The sequence below is a fragment of the Hemitrygon akajei genome, chromosome 3, assembly GCF_048418815.1.
Source record: "Hemitrygon akajei chromosome 3, sHemAka1.3, whole genome shotgun sequence".
NCBI classification, from domain to species: domain Eukaryota; kingdom Metazoa; phylum Chordata; class Chondrichthyes; order Myliobatiformes; family Dasyatidae; genus Hemitrygon; species Hemitrygon akajei.
The window spans coordinates 27,920,880-27,939,053 of record NC_133126.1 but is presented as its reverse complement, the minus strand read 5'-3'; the positions used below and the strand labels follow the sequence as shown (position 1 = coordinate 27,939,053).

The following is an 18,174-nucleotide window of genomic DNA, read 5'->3' as shown; positions in this document are numbered from 1 at the left end:
ACAAGTATACATTTCAATATTTCAGCAAGTGTATGTAAAATTCACTGCTTATCTGCTTTTATCTCTACCAGAGCAGAAGATGTGCTCATTCTTTTACACAATCTGACGTGCCCTTTCCACATTCACTTAACCTGTCTATATTCATTGAAAGTTCTTCATTGTACTTGTAGACCAAATTGCTACCTTAGCATTATATCGTCAAAAAGTTCAATGAAAGCATTTTGACCATAAATATTACATATCTTTTGTATTCTACAGCGTAGTGTTTCAGATATTGTCTGTCCTATTCTACGTTTTCCATCGTTAACCACTGTTTAATCTACCTGTTATATATCCAGTTTTGAGGAAAGGTCACTGTCCAGAGATGTTAACTGTTCTCTTTTTACAGAAGTTGCTTGACGATTTAGTTCTTCCAACATTTGTTTTTATTTCAGATTCCAATATCTGGGTTTTGCTGTTACTTCCAATATTGTGCAGACAATTTTAGAAAATGACTATTTGCTGGTCATTGTGCTGTCCATTGCTGGATTAGGAGGAAAAAATAACCAGAATTTGTTTTACGAGACATTGCATATGAGGGTTCTTAGTTGGGAAGGGGCTTAATGGTTATCTCTATTGCAGTCAGTCAATACACCTATTTTGTTAAAAGCATCATGCTTGAAAATGTAACAGTTTGAGAGATGATCTGAGCTTTTTATTCCTAGAAAAGAGGCACAAGTGAAAAAGCTCTGTCATATACTATTAATTGTCTCTTTGCAATGTTACCTGCTAATAGGACATGGTGGATTTTGACACCCAAAATTCATATCAACCGCCTAAGAGACTTTAATTGATTTCTGGGACTTGATTTATTTTTTTTTTTTTTACCTGCTGTTGCTGTAAAACTGGCAGCAATGCCTGTGATGTGTCAGTCTACATTGGATATATATACAGTGGTACCTGGCTACTTGGGACATATTGGGACCCAGTTAAGCGGCTACCCCATGAAGTTTCATGGATATAGTTAAAAAGGTATTTTTAAAAATTCACTGAGTAACAAACTATGTATTTAAATGAAATACAGAACAAATTAGATCACTAACAATACTATTATAGTATGATAAAACTATATTAGTTCCTAATAGTTTCTGATGGAGGAATTCATCCAGTGTATGCAATGAACAAAATGAGCAGATACATCCAATGCAGATAATGGACTGCCTTCAAACAATGTTTTTGATGCTTGTATCCTCCAAATCTTCACTTCTTGCAATATTCAAAATGATTATCAATATCTTCAAGTTCTTCATAATTCCTAACTTGCGTATTTCACTTTCGCTCCCAGCCGCTTCTGGCATCTCCGAGCCTGAATGCTTCAAATCACAGTGAACAAAACAGTTCTGAATTGTCTTAATGCTTATTTTTCGCTAACTATCAGTAACAAAAATCACTCTTTTGAACACATACGTGCAACTGATTCTATTTAAAAACTGATCATTCTGAGCATGGTATAGCTAGACACTAGTGACTGACACTGGTCAGCTACAATTTTCTGTCCCAATTAAGCGGCATAGCGTCCCAGATAAGCGAAGGGAATTCCAGCAGTTTTCTGGATTAAGTGGCTACCCTGATAAACTGATGGCCCAATTAACCAGAATCCACTGTAATTGACTTCATAATCGCAACCTAATGTTTATTTATTATTAATCAGAAATAGTAATAAAGGGACTACAACCAAATGATTCTTTGTTTAAAATTTTCTGTTGCACCTGTTGATCAGGTCTCCTGGCTGAGGGAAGAAATATTACTGTGAGATTCTGGACACAGATTTGTCAATTCTTTGATTTTTGAGTATAACCATTGAGTCAATTATTTCTGAGAATAAAATGTCATTTGTACCAAACATTTTTTTTTAGCATGTGTATGATCATTTTACTGAGTGAAGTAATGGCAAAGCTGAAATGCATATTCTTCATTAGTTTAGTTTCTGTTTTTTTCGCTGTAAAAGACTGTTTAAAACCCAGAGTAGTGTTCTGCACTCTAATCCTCCTCACAGAAATGTTTTGTGGCTGATGATCATTCTTATTTTGTGATTTTTGAATGCTGTTATCATTCAACAAGACTTCAAATATTACAATAATACAATATTGCAAATGTTTCAAATACTATGTAGTTAAAATAATAAATGATTCTAAAGAGAGAACGGGCACCATGGAAGTAACTTTTCTCGTAGATAATATCTATTAATTCTCAAATACCGAAATGCTACAGAAGTGATGCTTTGACTGGTGTAAAAAATTACTTTATCCATCTTTTGTAATGGTAATGCAGTGCGCTACAGATAATTGAAAAAATGTTATTCTCTAGTGTTTAAATAATTTCTTTCTGGGAATGCTGTCAAATACTCAGTAGGAATAGCTAAAAGTAGACTTGATCAGGGTTCTGATTTTTGTTTTCCATTCCTTAATGAAACAGCAATAGTTGGTTTGGTGTGACTGTTCCAGCTAAGTTCACTATCAGATTTTTCATCATTCAGGAGCAAAACTAATTTGTATTCCTCCCCTTCTTCAAGCAATGTATATGTAAGGAGATTAACATCCTCGTTACTTCAAGTTTGTCGCTGTGGTGTAGTTAAGAATTGGTGCTGCTTCCTGCACTCATGCAAAGCTCGTCGACATCATCAACTTTGTCTCTAACTTCCAACCTGCCTTCAAATTTACCTGGTCCATTTCTGACACCTCTGTCCCTTTTCTCGCGTTCTCTGTCTCTATCTCTGGAGATAGCTTATCTACTGATGTTAATTATAAACCCACTGACTCTCACAGCTACCTGGACTATACCTCTTCCCACCCTGTTACTTGTAAAAATGTAATCCCCTTCACTCAGTTCCTCTGTCTCTACTGCACCTGCTCTCGGTGAGGCTTTTCATTCCAGAATGAAGGAGATGTGCTCCTTCAAAGAAAGGGGCTTCCCTTCCACTGCCATCAATGTTGTCCTCAACCACATCTCTTCCATATCATGCACGTCTGGCCCCACTTCCATCTTCCTGCCACCTCACCAGGGGTAGGGTTCCTCTTGTCCCTACCACACGGCCTCTGTGTCCAGCACATAATTCTCTGTAACTTCTTCCACCTCCAACAGTATCCCATCACCAAGCGGACCTTTCCCTCTCTTCTGCTCCCCCCTCCCCACCTTTATGCTTTCTGCAGGGATTGCTCCCTGCTCCCTTCTCCATTTGTCCCTCCCCATTGATCTCCCTCCTGGCACTCATCCTTGCAAACAGAACAAGTGCTACACTTGTCCCCTACACCACCTCCCTCACTACCATTCAGGACCCCAAAAAGTCCCTCCAGGTGAGGCAACACTTCACCTGTGAGTCTGTTGGGGTCATATACTATGTCCAGTGCTCCCTATGTGGCCTTCCATATATCATTGGTACCTGATGTAGATTGCAAGACCACTTAGTCAAACACCTACGCTCCATCCACCAGAAAAGGCGGGATCTCCCTGTGGCCATCCATTTTAGTTCCATTCCTATTCTGATATGTCAGTCCATGGCTGCATCTATTGTCGCAATGAGGCCAGACTCAGGTTGGATGAGTAATACCTTGTATTCCATCTGGGTAGCCTCTATCCTGATGGCATGAACATTGATATCTTGAACTTCTGGTAATGGGCCACCCCCTTCCCCACTGCACCATTCCCAATTCCTATCTCTCACCTTATTTCCTACATCATCACCTCCCTCTGATGCTCCTCCCCCTTTTCTTCCTTCTGTGGCCTTTTGTCCTCTATCATATACCCCCTTCTCCAACCCTGCATCACCTATCACCTTGTGTTTCTTCCTCCCCTCAGCTTCTTGTTGACTCCTCATCTTTTTATCTCCAGTCGGGTCTCAGCCTGAAACGTTGACTATATTCTTTTCCATAGATGTTGGCCTGCTGAGTTCCTTCAGCCAATGTGTGTGTTGTCAAGCAAATGGTCCCTACTGTGGGCACACACACACTGAGGCTGTTTGTATTTTGTTTTGTCCTGATTTCATCCTTGTAGGTCTCTTCTGACATTGTGGAGTTCCAAAGTGAAGCTGAATCTTTTTTCCAAAACAATCAGTGTAGTTTTAAAAAAAATAAATGCCCTTGTTTTAGTTTAGTAGAATGGGGTTTGGAGAAATTGGGTAGGAGCTTGATGAAAATTATTTTCACTTTGTTCCCCAACATCCTGTTCTGACATTTTACTGTAAAGATGTATTGCCTAGGACAACAGTTTCCTGTGATTGTGATGATTTTGTGATGAATTCTATTACTATATTCAGTTGTGACTGCTCTAGTTAAAAATGAATTTCAGAACTTGAAGTCCTTGTGTGTGTTTTTTATTTGTGGGCTTTACTATATATGTTGTTCCTTGAATAGATTCTAGACTTAGCTTCCTATAATAGACCAGCAAGGTATGTGTATATAATTAAAGATCCAGATCTACTTTACTAAATCTCTCAATGTGATCCAGTATGTTCCAAAAGTGAAATGTGTCATTTCCAGTCTTACACTAGAGGAGCTATATTAAGATTACAACATGCTACAATCCAACTAAGTCAGTTACTGCTGGATCTAATGGGGGTTTATGCTAAGTGCAGTGTTCTGTTCTTTATTGCAAGAAGGATGAATTTTACCCTGAGGGTTCAGAGGTTGTGCCCACATGCTTTAAACAATTCCCTATATTTCAACTGTAACTGAGATTGGACGCCATTTGTAATTCTTGAAAAGCTGGGAATAGGTGAATGAATGTGTGTTCTACAGCCTTTCTACTACTATTGAACTACTTCTGTACTGTTTAATCTGATGCAATTAATTCTCGGATATTTTTCATGTGGGTGATTAGCCTTTTAATTAAGCAGCAGGATGTTGATATGTTTCATGTACTGCGACTGTTGCGTTGATGCAGCTACCCTTGAGGACTTGCTGCTTGTGTGAATGTTCTGCATGATCCTGCGTTACTGTCTAAAGATATCAAAGGAGTTATTGTGGCTCACGATTGCAGAAGCTTGCAGCTAATTAGCGGCACATTTCTGAGAAGTGTATGCTTTGAATTGTAAGGTGGGAATTTGTTGAGCACTGTCAAAGTCACTGATGGGTGGAGGGGTGGGGAGGGGGTAGTCTACCGCCATATTTGTTTCTTTAGAGAGAGCAGCTGTCTTCTGTAGCTTTTATTTTCACCCACTTTATTGTTCTAATTTTCTTCTGCTTACAGCATTCTTCAGATTCATGCTTTTGTTTTATGCAAGTTTGCGTTTGAGATTTTAATCCAGATTCTTGACAGCCTTAAAACAGGGAGCAGAGGTAGCTAAGGCAGACGCGCAAATTATGATGTCGGCATTAATTTTTTTTACCTTGGATTCCTAAACTCCAGGGGTGAAGCACATTCACTGCATCCATATTATCTGTGGTGAGTAGTTTGATCCTAAAACAAATTCCTTTCACAGATAATTTTTTTGCCCTTCGCTGCTTGACTGTCGGTGCCGGAATCTACAACAAAATTGTAAAGGTCACGTTCATTGCTGCAGTAACTATTCACTGTGCTCCATTGTTTGGCATCAACACAGGAAGCTGCAGCTGCCTTTGGCCTTCACAATGTGAGAGATGGCCGTGTACAGGCGAACTGCTTTGTTCCAGTAGGTGCTGCGCGCCATTTACATGCTAATATGGGTTACGCTAACTGTTCTCTCTCTGAACTTGACAAAGTATGTGATGTGGCTTGTCTGGCTAGACGTTATCTTTCATATTGAGATCTACAGTGGTACTTTTAATTGATTTTTGTTCATTGCCACTTCTTCTGGGAGGCATTGTGTTATTTTTCTGCGAGCTAAAATGACTGAATTGGGCAGTCTTAGTTATAAGCAGAAAGGAATGTGGCGATGGAACAAAAATTACATGTCAGACAGCTTTTCACGTTTTTCGTTCTGAGCAGAAGTGTTTGTGGTGCTGCCAAAGTTGCATGTAATTGTGGCCTTTTCCTACCTTCCTCTAAGTGAGGTAGGTTGATTAATTGCTATTGTTTTGAATCCTTCCTCACTACTTTTTAAAACTCTTCTGTGAATAATTTATAGGGAAAAGTAGTAGACCTTCGGCCAAACTATAAATTTAGAGCCAGGTATATTTTCTGTAGAAACAGGAATAACTGATTTTCTTTGAATGAATAAGATGCGTTATTCATACACACTGCAGTCCATGATGAAGTTCTTTTAAATAGGTTTACAGATATTAATACTTGCTTTTACAAACATTATGCTAACACCAATACACAAAGGCAAGTAAAAAGTATTTCTCAACTAAGATTGAGCAAACATGCCAAGGTTGCATTGAAGTTGCCCTTTTATGTGAGACCCAAGCTGCAGGTACTGTCAATGCAAATTTACTCTTATGGAAGTATCAGAGTGCATTCAAATCTGGCTTTAGTACATATTACAAAACGTTGCCTGTTCTGGCACCAGTCTGTATTATTATTTTTTCCTCTTAGTGACTTTTTTTTTTCTGAAATTGTACCTGTGCTGTTTATGCTTTGGGCATTGTGCTGTGTGCTGTAGGTAATGTGTTTTACACCGTTGGCTCTGGAAGAATGCTGTTTCATTTGGCTATATTTGTGTATGGTTGAATGATAGCTCAACTTAAACTTGTAGGTGGGCACTTTATTATAAGCTGACAGCTTTGTAGATGCCTTCACTCTTAGCTATGGAATCTTCTCCCTTAGTCCTCAACCCTTTAAGGTGTTTCTTATTATCTATTACATTCTTCAAATATTTGTTATCTATCCAAATGATACCTTGTGTTTGGCTTTTAAGAAATGTTAAAAAGAAGTGATGTTTTGTTACATAAAGTTGCTAAGTAAATTGAAGTTCTTCCTGTTTGCTCTTGCTGAGCATGACTTGTGCTTTGGAACTTTCTGGCCTCAGTTGCTTGTGTCACCACCTCTCATCTTCCGCCTTGTGGTGGTATAAACAGATGGGCATTAGTTTTCAATCTAGTTCAAAACATGAACTAGCTCCTGGAGGATCTCACGTCAGAAATGTCGACTGTTTCTCTCGTCACAGATGTGTCTTGATCTCCTGGATATTTGAAAAGTTTGAGTATTAAGAAAAATGTGTGGCATTGGAATGGGTCCAGAAGAATTATTATGGGAATGAAAGAGTTAATATGAGGAGAGTTTGGCTGTGGGCCTGTACTCGCTGGTGTTTAGAAGAATGAGTGGTGATCTCATTGAATCCTATCAAATATTGGAAGGCCTATACAGAGTGAATGTGAAGAGGATGTTTCCTTTAGTGGGGGAGTCTAGGACTAGAGGACACATCCTCAGAAAAGAGGGGCATCCATTTAGAATAAAGGGGAAGGAAATTCTTTAGCCAGAGGGTGGTGAATCTGCAATTCATTGCCACAGACAGCTGTGAAGGCCAAGTTATAGTGTATACTTAAACAAGAGGTTAATAAGCTCTTGATCAGTCAAGGCTTCAAAGGCTATGGGGAAAGGCAGGAAAATCGGGTTGAGAGTGATAATAAATCAGCCATGGTGGAGCAGATTTGATGGGCAGAGTGGCCTTTTCCACTCTTATGTACATCTTATTTCCAGCATTTTCTGTTTTGTTTTAGATTTCCAGCATCTGCATTTTTAATTGATTTTCACTTGAACCAGTTTCTTCCCATTTATTTTCTCTACTGAATAGCCTACTTCTTTCCCTATATAATCAATGTTTTGCTTTCTTAAAAAGTTCTTTCTAAAGCATTGCAATTTAGTAGTGCTCATGGCTCTATATCGTTATTTGGAGATATCCTTTTCCAGTTAAATTACATTTTTATTATGTTGTCCAGATGAAGAGAAAGAAAGTAGTACTTCATGTTTACTAGATAAACAAGCAGTTCTGAAGCTTGGTTCCTGAGTGCTTTACATTTGCAGTTATTTGGACACAGTGCTGATATGAAAGACAGAGAAGATGAATATGCTTGAGGGGTCATGCTCTCTTGGGGTCATCGTGAGTTTACTGTTTGTGTGGGAAACGCACCAGAGGCTGCCGTGGTTGAGTGTCTCAAATCAAATTCGTCTATAGCTTAAGCTATGTAAATCAGAATTTACCCCCTCCACTGCCAGCATCAGAGGGGATGTTAGAAAAGGCTAATGAGCTAATTCAAGTTTAAACATTTCAAATAGTTTGAATAAAGTTGAAATGAAGATTCAATGAATCAGGGTAGAAATAGGAGTAGTAAATTCCTAGGAGGTGTTTCAGTATAACCATTTAAACAAAATGCTTTTGTTACAGTTTATTTCTATCCAAGTGTATGACTGAAAACCTTTCTATATTGCTTGTTATATGCACATGGAATTTTTTTTTGTGCCAGACAGCATTTTAAAAGCTAAATGGACTCTTGTCTTTAAAACTTGTTATTCATCAGATAGCACACAATAGTATTAATACTTTCTGAATAAAGCGTTGCTATTGACTCGTTATTTCAGTTATCTGCTAATCTGTACTATATTCTTTTAGGCTCAAATGTTTAAAGCATCACTAGGCTGTAAATCAGATTCTTGTAGTACAGGTTCAGAAAGTTATCATTTAATGTCAGCTTTTCAAAACAGTAATTTCACATAGCATTTTTTCCCCTACTGTTGGCATTTCGAAAAGGACTTAACCGTGACCAAGCATGGAAAATTTTTGGTTATGTCATCCAATGCAGCATTGATGCTGATATCTTGTCAGTATTGTCAGAGGAGAGAATTTGGATAAACTGTGGTCTTCTGATTATGTTATGAAGTAGATAAAGCCTTAGTTCAGTTTCTTGGCAGAAGGGTACTTGCATCACTCCAAAGTGTCAGAGTTAATAAGTGCTCAAATCCTGGTGTGGATTTAGAGCCCTTAGCTTTCTGTCTGACACAAGCTTGCTACCAATGAACTGAGCTGAGTTTTTGTTGACGTAACCGTGGCATCTAAAGCCTTCTCTTGTCCAAACAAACAAGTGTGATAACTGGTTTGTTAAGCCTGTTGTACATGTTCTATAGAACAACCATCAATATCTGGAATCCAGAAGGCAGCCTGACAGTGGGAGCACTGCATAATTGAGTATTTTTCTTCCTCAGGCTATTTCTGCTCAAAGAAGCTCAACCTTGGACTCAAACCAGCAAAGCATCAATGTTCAAGGTATGTCAATAGCTAAAGACAGCATGTGTCTCTTCAACTGCATTTTTTTTTGTCATCAGCATTTTAATAATGTTTGGTCTGAAATCTTGGAGCAATGTAAATCACCCAAAATTGCATTGAATTCTCAACCTGTATTTTGTCTAGATAGAACAGCTTAAGCTTATCATTAAAAATTTAAAGTCCTGAGATTGGGTCTGTCGCCAATGGAGTAATTTAAAATTATGAAGAGAATTGTATTGCAGAGTTTTGAAGGTGTCTCATCAAATTTTAGTACTGATGTGTTACTTTGTGTAAGTGTAGCACTAGACAGTGTACTCTCTGAAATGAAATATCTGAGATGTGTATTTTTTTCTGTACATAGTTGGTGGGTCCAAGGAAAAAAACTTTTCTTCCTAAACCTTGAGTTAGAGTAACAGGTAGCTGTGGAGTCATTGATTTCTTAGCCAAAGTTCAAGAATTCCAAGAGAAGTACAGTATTCATAGTATAGTATCCAAGACATCTTCAAGGAGCAGTGCCTTGAAAGTGGCATCATCATTAAGGACCCTCACCACCCAGGACGTACCCACCTCATTGTTCACGTCGGGAGGGATGTACAGACATCTGAAGGTACACAACTGAGTGATTCTGGAACAGCTTTCCCTCTGCTATCCAATTTCTAAATAGACTTTGAACCCAAGAAAATTACCTCAACTTTTTAAAAAATTTCTGTTTTTGCATTACTTATTTCAACTTGTATATATACTGTAATTGTATTTTTCTACACTTATCATGTATAACATTTCATGACATTTGCTGGTGATAATAAATCTGATTCTGAATATTCACTGTCCCTCATTTTGGTATGAGCAAGTCTTCAACTCTTTTGTTGAAGTGTTTTAAATTAATGCTGGTTTAAAAACATTAAGAGACATAATTGAACACAATAATAATGATAAACTTAGAAATTTCCAAAAAATGGTTTCTGCAAGATTTTGAAGACCATTGGTTAATAGAATCAGAATTGTGTGTTTTTTATCACTGACATATGTCATGAAATTTGTTTTGCAGCACATGTACAGTACAATACGTAAATTCAACAAGAATATTTCCCAGTACGTTAATGTATTAAACCTAGGACCTGGAGGAAAAATATCAGACTGCACGATCTGCAGTAATTTCACATTTTCCCCTTTATTTTTCATTAATGTAGTACATAGTACATATAAACTGTACTACACGATCCAATTTCAAGGCAATGGATCTGAGGAGCTGATTGCATGCTGGAAAGTCTTTGAAAGCAGAGTAGGATTCTGTTTTATTTTCAAATGTGGAGTACAAAACTAGGAAAGGCAAAGTGACAAATACATAAGGCATAGAAACATATAAAATAGGTGCAGGAGTAGGCCATTCAGCCCTTCGAGCCTGCGCCACCATTCAGTATGATCATGGCTGATCAACTCAGAACCTTGTACCTGCTTTCTCTCCATACCCCCTGATCCCTTTAGCCACAAGGGCCATATCTAACTTCCTCTTAAATATAGCCAATGAACCGACCTCAACTGTTTCCTGTGGCAGAGAATTCCACAGATTCACCACTCTCTGTGTGAAGAAGTTTTTCCTCATCTTGGTCCTAAAAGGCTTCCCCATTATCCTTAAACTGTGACCCCTCGTTCTGGACTTCGCCAACATCGGAGCATCTAGCCTGTCCAATCCCTTTAGAATTTTATACGTTTCAATAAGATCCCCCCTCAATCTTCTAAATTCCAGTGAGTATAAGCCTAGTCGATCCAGTCTTTCTTCATATGAAAGTCCTGCCATCCCAAGAATCAATCTGGTGAACCTTCTCTGTCTCCCTCTATGGCAAGAATGTCTTTCCTCAGATTAGGGGACCAAAACTGCACACAATATTCTAGGTGTGGTCTCACCAAGGCCTTGTACAACTGCAGTAGAACCTACCTGCTTCTGTACTCAAATCCTTTTGCTATGAATGCCAGCATACCATTTGCCTTTTTCACCGCCTGCTGTACCCACCTTCAATGACTGGTCTACAATGACACCCAGGTCTCATTGCATCTCCCCTTTTCCTAATCGGCCACCATTCAGATAATAATCTGTTTTACTGTTCTTGCAACCAAAGTGGATAACCTCACATTTATCCACATTAAATTGCATCTGCCATGAATTTGCCCACTCACCTAACCTATCCAAGTCACCCTGCATCCTTTTAGCATCCTCCTCATAGCTAACACCGCCCCCCAGCTTCGTGTCATCTGCAAACTTGGAGATGCTGCATTTAATTCCCTCGTCTAAATCATTAATATATATTGTAAACAACTGGGGTCCCAGCACTGAGCCTTGCGGTACCCCACTAGTCACTGCCTGCCATTCTGAAAAGGTCCCGTTTACTCCCACTCTTTGCTTCCTGTCTGCCAACCAATTCTCTATCCACATCAATACCATACCCCCAATACCGTGTGCTTTAAGTTTGCACACTGATCTCTGTGTGGGACCTTGTCAAAAGCCTTTTGAAAATCTAAATATACCACATCCACTGGCTCTCCCCTATCCACTCTACTAGTTACATCTTCAAAAAATTCTATAAGAGTCGTCAGACATGATTTTCCTTTCACAAATCCATGCTGACTTTGTCCGAGGATTTCACCTCTTTCCAAATGTGCTGTTATCACATCTTTGATAACCGATAACAACACACACAAAATGCTGGTGGAACACAGCAGGCCAGGCAGCATCTATAGGGAGAAGCGCTGTCGACGTTTCGGGCCGAGAAGGGTCTCTGAATCTATACGTACATTTCTGAATCTATCATGGGGAAACATTAAAATTAAGTGAGGATACAACAAAGATTCACCATTTAAATGCCAGGAATGAGTGGCTATTGCTAAGAAAGGCTTTAAAAATTGAGTCTCTTTCACATAGGAAAAGATTATGGATTATAATAAATGTTTACGGAAGGTTAATAGTGAAAGATTAATTCTAATGGTTGGCATGTTGATGCCCAAGTTAACACAATAAAAAAGGGGTGATTATGTTTGTGCTTGATTGCTAGAATTTATTATTTTTATTTAGAGATACAGGACAGGCCCTTCTGGCCCAACATGCCTGCACCATCCTGTTACACCCACGTGACTAGTTAACGTACTAAGCCATATGTCTTTGGAATATGGGAGGAAAATGAGAACCCAGAAGAAACAAATGCAGTTTCGGGGGAGAACATACAAACACCTTACAGGCAGCAACAGGAAATGAACCTGGTTCATTGCCATTGTAAAGCGATGTGCTGACTGCTAAGCTGCAGAATCGATACTGTATGTACATTCCTGAAAAGCAGGGATGTGCGATTAGTACATGGTTCTAGATTAGCAATTAATACCTACTTAACTGCAATAAGCTTAAATAACTGCAATAGGCTTAAATAACTGAGTGACTTGGAATGACTAACCCTGCATTATTCAGATCAAAAATACTGTGTTTTGAAATCACTTTTGGATCATTGGTGTCTGCCCCCATCAATGCATATTACCACTTGAAGATTTATTGGTGAGCTGGGAGAAAATTTACCCTTCAAGCACTGTATTTAAAGAGGGGAGAAAAAACAATTATTAAACTTAGATTTTTATTATCATTTTAGATTTGCTAAATCTTTTCAGAAAATTGCTAGGTAAGCTTACTTTATTTATTACAAAGTGCAGTGTTTATAGTTAATAACTTTCTTTTGCTCTTTCCATCTCTTACCTTACCTTTTCTCTTCTTACATCAAACCAGGAATTAAAGGTTGAGGAATGATGTGATTACATAAAGGATACGGATCTCATGATGCTAACGTTTTATACAAACAGAGCAAATGTAGTCATCTGTGAAACTGTAAGTAGACTATTAAAACTGAATTGTTTTAATGGATCAGAGTTGGAATACTGCAGTTATTAAATGATTTAACATTGGCGATTATTTGGTTTAGATTGTAAAATAATACCATTAATAAACTAGGCCGTTAGGCATTTCTGAACCTGACTTTTGAGCTGAATTTATTCATCCACTCAAGAAAAGTGAAAATTGACGTAAGAAATGGACGAAGATACTTCCTGGTTAAATTATGAATGACTAAACCCCTACTTTGAGATTAGCCCCGGTTTCATGCATCCCAGCTTGAAAAAGTATCTTCCCCTTCCAACTTTATAAAAAAAATTAAGAGTTTAGGAGTTTTCTTAAATTTAAGAATTTAAGAGTTTAGAAATGAAAGAGTTTTGCTTTAATCTCTCAAAGCAATTTATCCTCTATTCCATCGCTCCTGATAAATTTTCGCTGCACTCTACCCATCACAAGTATATTCTCCTTTCAAATAGGAGGCCACACCTCCAATCTCTTTTAAGACATCTATAATTGTGGTTTTGTTTCTTGTAGTCAAATCCTCTATGCAATAAAGAGCAACTTCATTTTGTCTTCCCAACTGCCTGCTGTGCCCTTGTTAATGTGACTCTGTCATACATTGTCCATTCATCTGGCCCATCCCCAGAATCCTCTCTTCACCCTTCTCATTAGTCAGATTGCCACTGGCTTTATACCGTCAAAGGGCTTGGGTGAAGAACTGAACCCCTGCTCCTAGTCATTAATGTAAACTGAAAATGGGTGGGGCCTTGAGCAGCAATCCATTTGGCATCCCATTAGTTACTGTCTGCAGTCTGAACATGACCTGTTTATTCCTACTGTTTTCTATCCAAACAAATCCTCATTCTCACATCAATACATTGCCCACAGTCTCATGTGCTGTAGTTTTGTTTAATAACTTTTCCTGTGGTACATTATCAGCTATCTGAAAATTCAAAAACAACATATCATTAGTCAATCCATATCCATGTTAAAATCCAGTAGACTTGTGAAATATGTGCACAGTTACTAATTAATAAGGATTCTATGATTTTTCAGCGCTACTATTGTCAGGCTAACTGTTTTGTAGTTCCCCATCTTTTCATAACTGGTGGGGTTACATTGTGGCAGTTCCAGAATTTCTGGAGTTCTGGAGATAATCAGTGCATCTAGTTTCTCTATGCCATCAGTATTTGTGTTGTAGAGCAATTAAGTCACCTTTGCTGGTATTAAAGAGCAGTAAAGAATGCACACTTTAGCAATCTGAAGTGAAATCTGCAGAACCTGGTCAGGGAGTATCTTGGGAGAGTGAGAAATGATTAGTAGTTTAGTTTAGTTGACCTTAGACCATAGATGGTTGAAGATGTGATTCTTGTGTGTAGCAGAAGCCCATGAAAATTAAAGCACAGAATTTATAACTTGCCAGTCAAACTCCATTTGGGATGTGTTCCTGTTACATTATTTCAAATTCTGTACTGGCAATGAATATGAAAGAAAACCGCTAATGTTGCCAGTTTTTACTGCTTAAATGAAGGGAATGAATTATTATTATTTTGTACCCTTAATTATGCTCTGATTTGTTTGACACAGGCTATGATGAGAAGAAATTATATTAGTATGATAAATGTTAGAATTAGTTATTTATTTTGAATATTGTTATTAATTTTAAGCCAGTTTTGTGTATTGGGTTTGGTAAAGTTGACCTCTCCTGTAAATAAATTCTTACTCAGTTTCTTACTGCCCATGGCTCCACTGGCATTTAGAGCAGCAATGAAGGTCTTCCATCTCTGTCAACAATTTTGGTCTTGGTCTTGGCAGTGTTCAGGGCTTCATTCATAGTGCCAGTAGCTTCCTCTCCGTTTTCACTGCTGTCAATCATTCAAGACCTATGTGGAGACTCCAGAATACCATAGCACACAGATGTAGAAGGATTCTTCATTGCTGTTTCTGTAACAGTTTTGTTTAGCCAGTCAGGGTTGTTAGTCCTGTGCTGAACCCCCAAACCTGGAGGATCGGTAGACCATTTCGTCTGGCCTCTGCCCTTTGACCTGCTTGGAATGGGTGGCCCTGCCAAGAGCATGAAGCCCTGACTCCAGCCAGCATAGCTCTCCAGATCATGGAATCTCCAAAGTTGTGGTGCTCTTGGAGGTGTAATAGTTTCAGGGTCAGTTACAATCAGGGGATAAATACTATTCCTCCTGTACTTGCAAGATGACAGGGTCCATAACAAGGAAATCTGGATTGAGTGAAGAGCACTGTAGTATCACATGTTCTGTATTTGATTATATAAAGTCACATTTAGGCTTAAACTTAATTTTCCTGCCTTTGCTCTGTGTCTCTTGGTCCATTACCCAACTAAACATTTAAGGTCCAAAATAAGTTCTTTGTAATCTTTGTAATTTATGCTACCGTAGCATGCAATCTTCTCTATTCTTTTCCCCATGTTCAAGGTTAATCTCTTTAGTTGTCTATACATGGTTAGATTAGTGCTGCTGCAATTCTTTGAGGATATGACTAATAAACTAAATAAGGAAAAAACAATTGAACTGGTATATTTGAATTTTTGTAAGGGTATGCACAGAAATTGGTTGGGGCAGGTGGAATTAATGATAATATACTGACATTGATAGAGATCTTGGACAGAAAGCATTGTAGAAGTGTCCTTCTCAGGAAAGTGATTTGTAGAAAAGGTTTGGTCTCCAACTAGTCATGCTGTATATTTTTTAAAGGGGAAATCTTGCCTGACAGAACTGTTTGTCTATCATGCCTGTTATTTCCTCAATGAATTCAAAGGAAAGTCAGTGGGTATTGTTTATTTGGGTATTCAGAAGGCTTTTGACAAGGTGCCGCACATGAGTACGTATGACAAGAGCCCATGGTATTACTGGAAATACACAAGCATAGAAAGTTGGCTGACTGGCAGGAGGCATAATGGGAATAAAGGGAGCCTTTTCTGGTTGGCTGCAGGTGACTAGTGGTGTTCTGTGAAGTTGGTTTTGGGACTGCTTTTCTTTCCACATTGTATGTCTGATTAGATGACAGAATTGATGGCTTTGTGACTCTGGATGACACAAAGATAGTTGGAGGGGCAAGTAGTGTTGAGGAAGCAGGGAGTCTGCAGAAAGAAGGTCTTTGATGGTTATGGAGAATGGGCAAAGAAGTGACAGATGGAATATGGTATAGGGTGGTGTATGGATATGCAGTTTGGTAGATGAAATGAAGGCATAGACTGATTTCTAAATGAGAAAATTAAAAAATTAGAGGTGCAAAGGGACTTAGGAGTTCTTGTGCAAGATTCCCTAAAGGTTAACTTGCAGGTTGAGTCGGTGGTAAGGAAGGCAAATGCAATGTTAGCATTCATTTTGAGAGAACTAGAACATAAGAGCAAGGAAGTGATGTAAGGCTTTATAAAGCATTGGTCAGATCGCACTTGGAGTTTTGGGGCCCTTTTCTAAGAAAAGATGTGCTGGCATTGGAGAGGGTCAAGGGGAGGTTCATAAGAATGATTCTGGAAATGAGAGTTAGTGTATGAGGCATGTTTGGCTCCAGGCCTGTCGCTGGAATTTAGAAGAATGAGAGGTGATCTCATCAAAACCTATTGAATATTGAAAGATCTGGTAGAGTGGATGTAGGGAGGATGTTTGGTATAGTGGGGAGTCTAGGACCAGAAAACAGCCTCAGAATAGAGGAATGTCCATTTAGGACAGATGAGGAATTTCTTTACCCATAGGGTAGTGAATCTGTGGAATGCATTGCCACAAGCGGCTGTGGAAACCAAGTCATTGAGTCTATTTAAAACAGAGGTTGATGGGTTCTTGTTTAGTCAGGGTGTCAAAGGTTGTGGAGAGAAGGCTGGAGAATGGGTTTGAGAGGGATAATAAATCAGCCATGAGGAATGGTGGAGAAGACTTGATAGTCTGAATGGCCTAATTCTGCACCCATGTCTTCTATCAATACTTCCGCTGATGAGATAAAACATATTGGTTTACCAGTACGTATGCAGGACTAAACAGGTGGTTTGAGACACAATGCTAGAGAAACAGCAGGCAGGCAGCATCTATGGAAAAGAGTAAATAGTTGACATTTCAGGCCAAGACCCTTCACCATTCCTGAGTTTCTCCAGCATTTTGTGTGTGTTGCTTGAATTTCCAGCATCTGCAGATTTTCTCTTGTTTGCAGATGGTTTGAGAATATGGATAAGGCTTCAAGGGGATCCTGCGTGAGAATAAGAATTTAGCAGAAGGAATATAATGTTGAAAAATGCAAAATTATCCATTTTGGTGCGTACAACAGAAAACAGGATATTTAAGTAAAGAGAAATAGTGTAGTAATTGATTTCAAAGGGACCTGTGGGTGCTCTATAGAAGACCAACATACAGGTACAGCAAGTGGTTAGAAGAGCTAATGGTATGTTGGCTTTTACTGTTTATAATGGTTTGACCTATAGGAGTAAAGACATTGTGTTGTAATTGTATAGGGCCTTGGTGTGACTATACCTGGAGTATTGAGCATAATTACCTTACAAATGACATATTCACCGTAGAGGAAATAGAATAGTGATTTAAGCAGGCTAATAGCAAGGATGATATGTTTGCAGAACAAGGAGACATTTGACTTTGCAAGTATTTTGTACAGTTTCAAGAAGTGAAAGACCATCTCCTTGAAACTTCCAAAGAGCTTGATGGGCAGGAAGAATGTTTCTTTTGACAGAGGAATTTAGGTCTGGGGCACAGTTTGAGAATACGGGTCAGTGGACTGCTCTTCATCTCAAGAAGCTGGGACATTTGAAATTTGCTACCCTGGTGATTTCTGGAACCTTGGTAGCTGTGTTTGTCAAAAAAGTTGAATATATATTTCAGGAAATTAATTGTCAAGAGGCTAGTGCTAGAAAAGGGCACTAAGGTAGAAGATCAGCTGTGAATGTCAGGCTTGAAGGGCTGGATGTCTCACTCGGGCTGTTTGTAAATGATGTAAAATAGATGGTGGCATTTGAGTTTTAGCAGGAATTTTACAAGGAACAAAACAATCCTAACAAACGTTTTATTCTATATTTGATGCAAGTCGTATTCCACCTGTACCTGATCCCTTGTGATTCCTGAAATAGTTGAAGGTGTAACTCTGGGAAGGATTTTCAATTTCATGAAAACTATTTCTTAAA

At 38.6% G+C, this 18,174-nt stretch overlaps 1 protein-coding gene across 4 annotated transcripts in view; it reads left to right on the top strand.

Moving 5' to 3' along the window:
* dicer1 (dicer 1, ribonuclease type III) overlaps window positions 1-18,174 on the top strand; it is a 140,976-nt gene that overhangs the window by 27,434 nt on the left and 95,368 nt on the right. Inside the window, exons 1-3 of one of the 4 annotated variants that reach the window (XM_073039421.1) lie at window positions 4,715-4,749; window positions 9,094-9,154; window positions 12,918-13,016. The gene's annotated coding sequence lies outside the window, so the exon portion shown is untranslated. Of the gene's footprint in view, window positions 1-4,714; window positions 4,760-5,375; window positions 5,419-9,093; window positions 9,155-12,917; window positions 13,017-18,174 lie in introns of those variants that run through there. The other 3 variants (XM_073039419.1, XM_073039418.1, XM_073039417.1) reach the window with 3 other exon arrangements.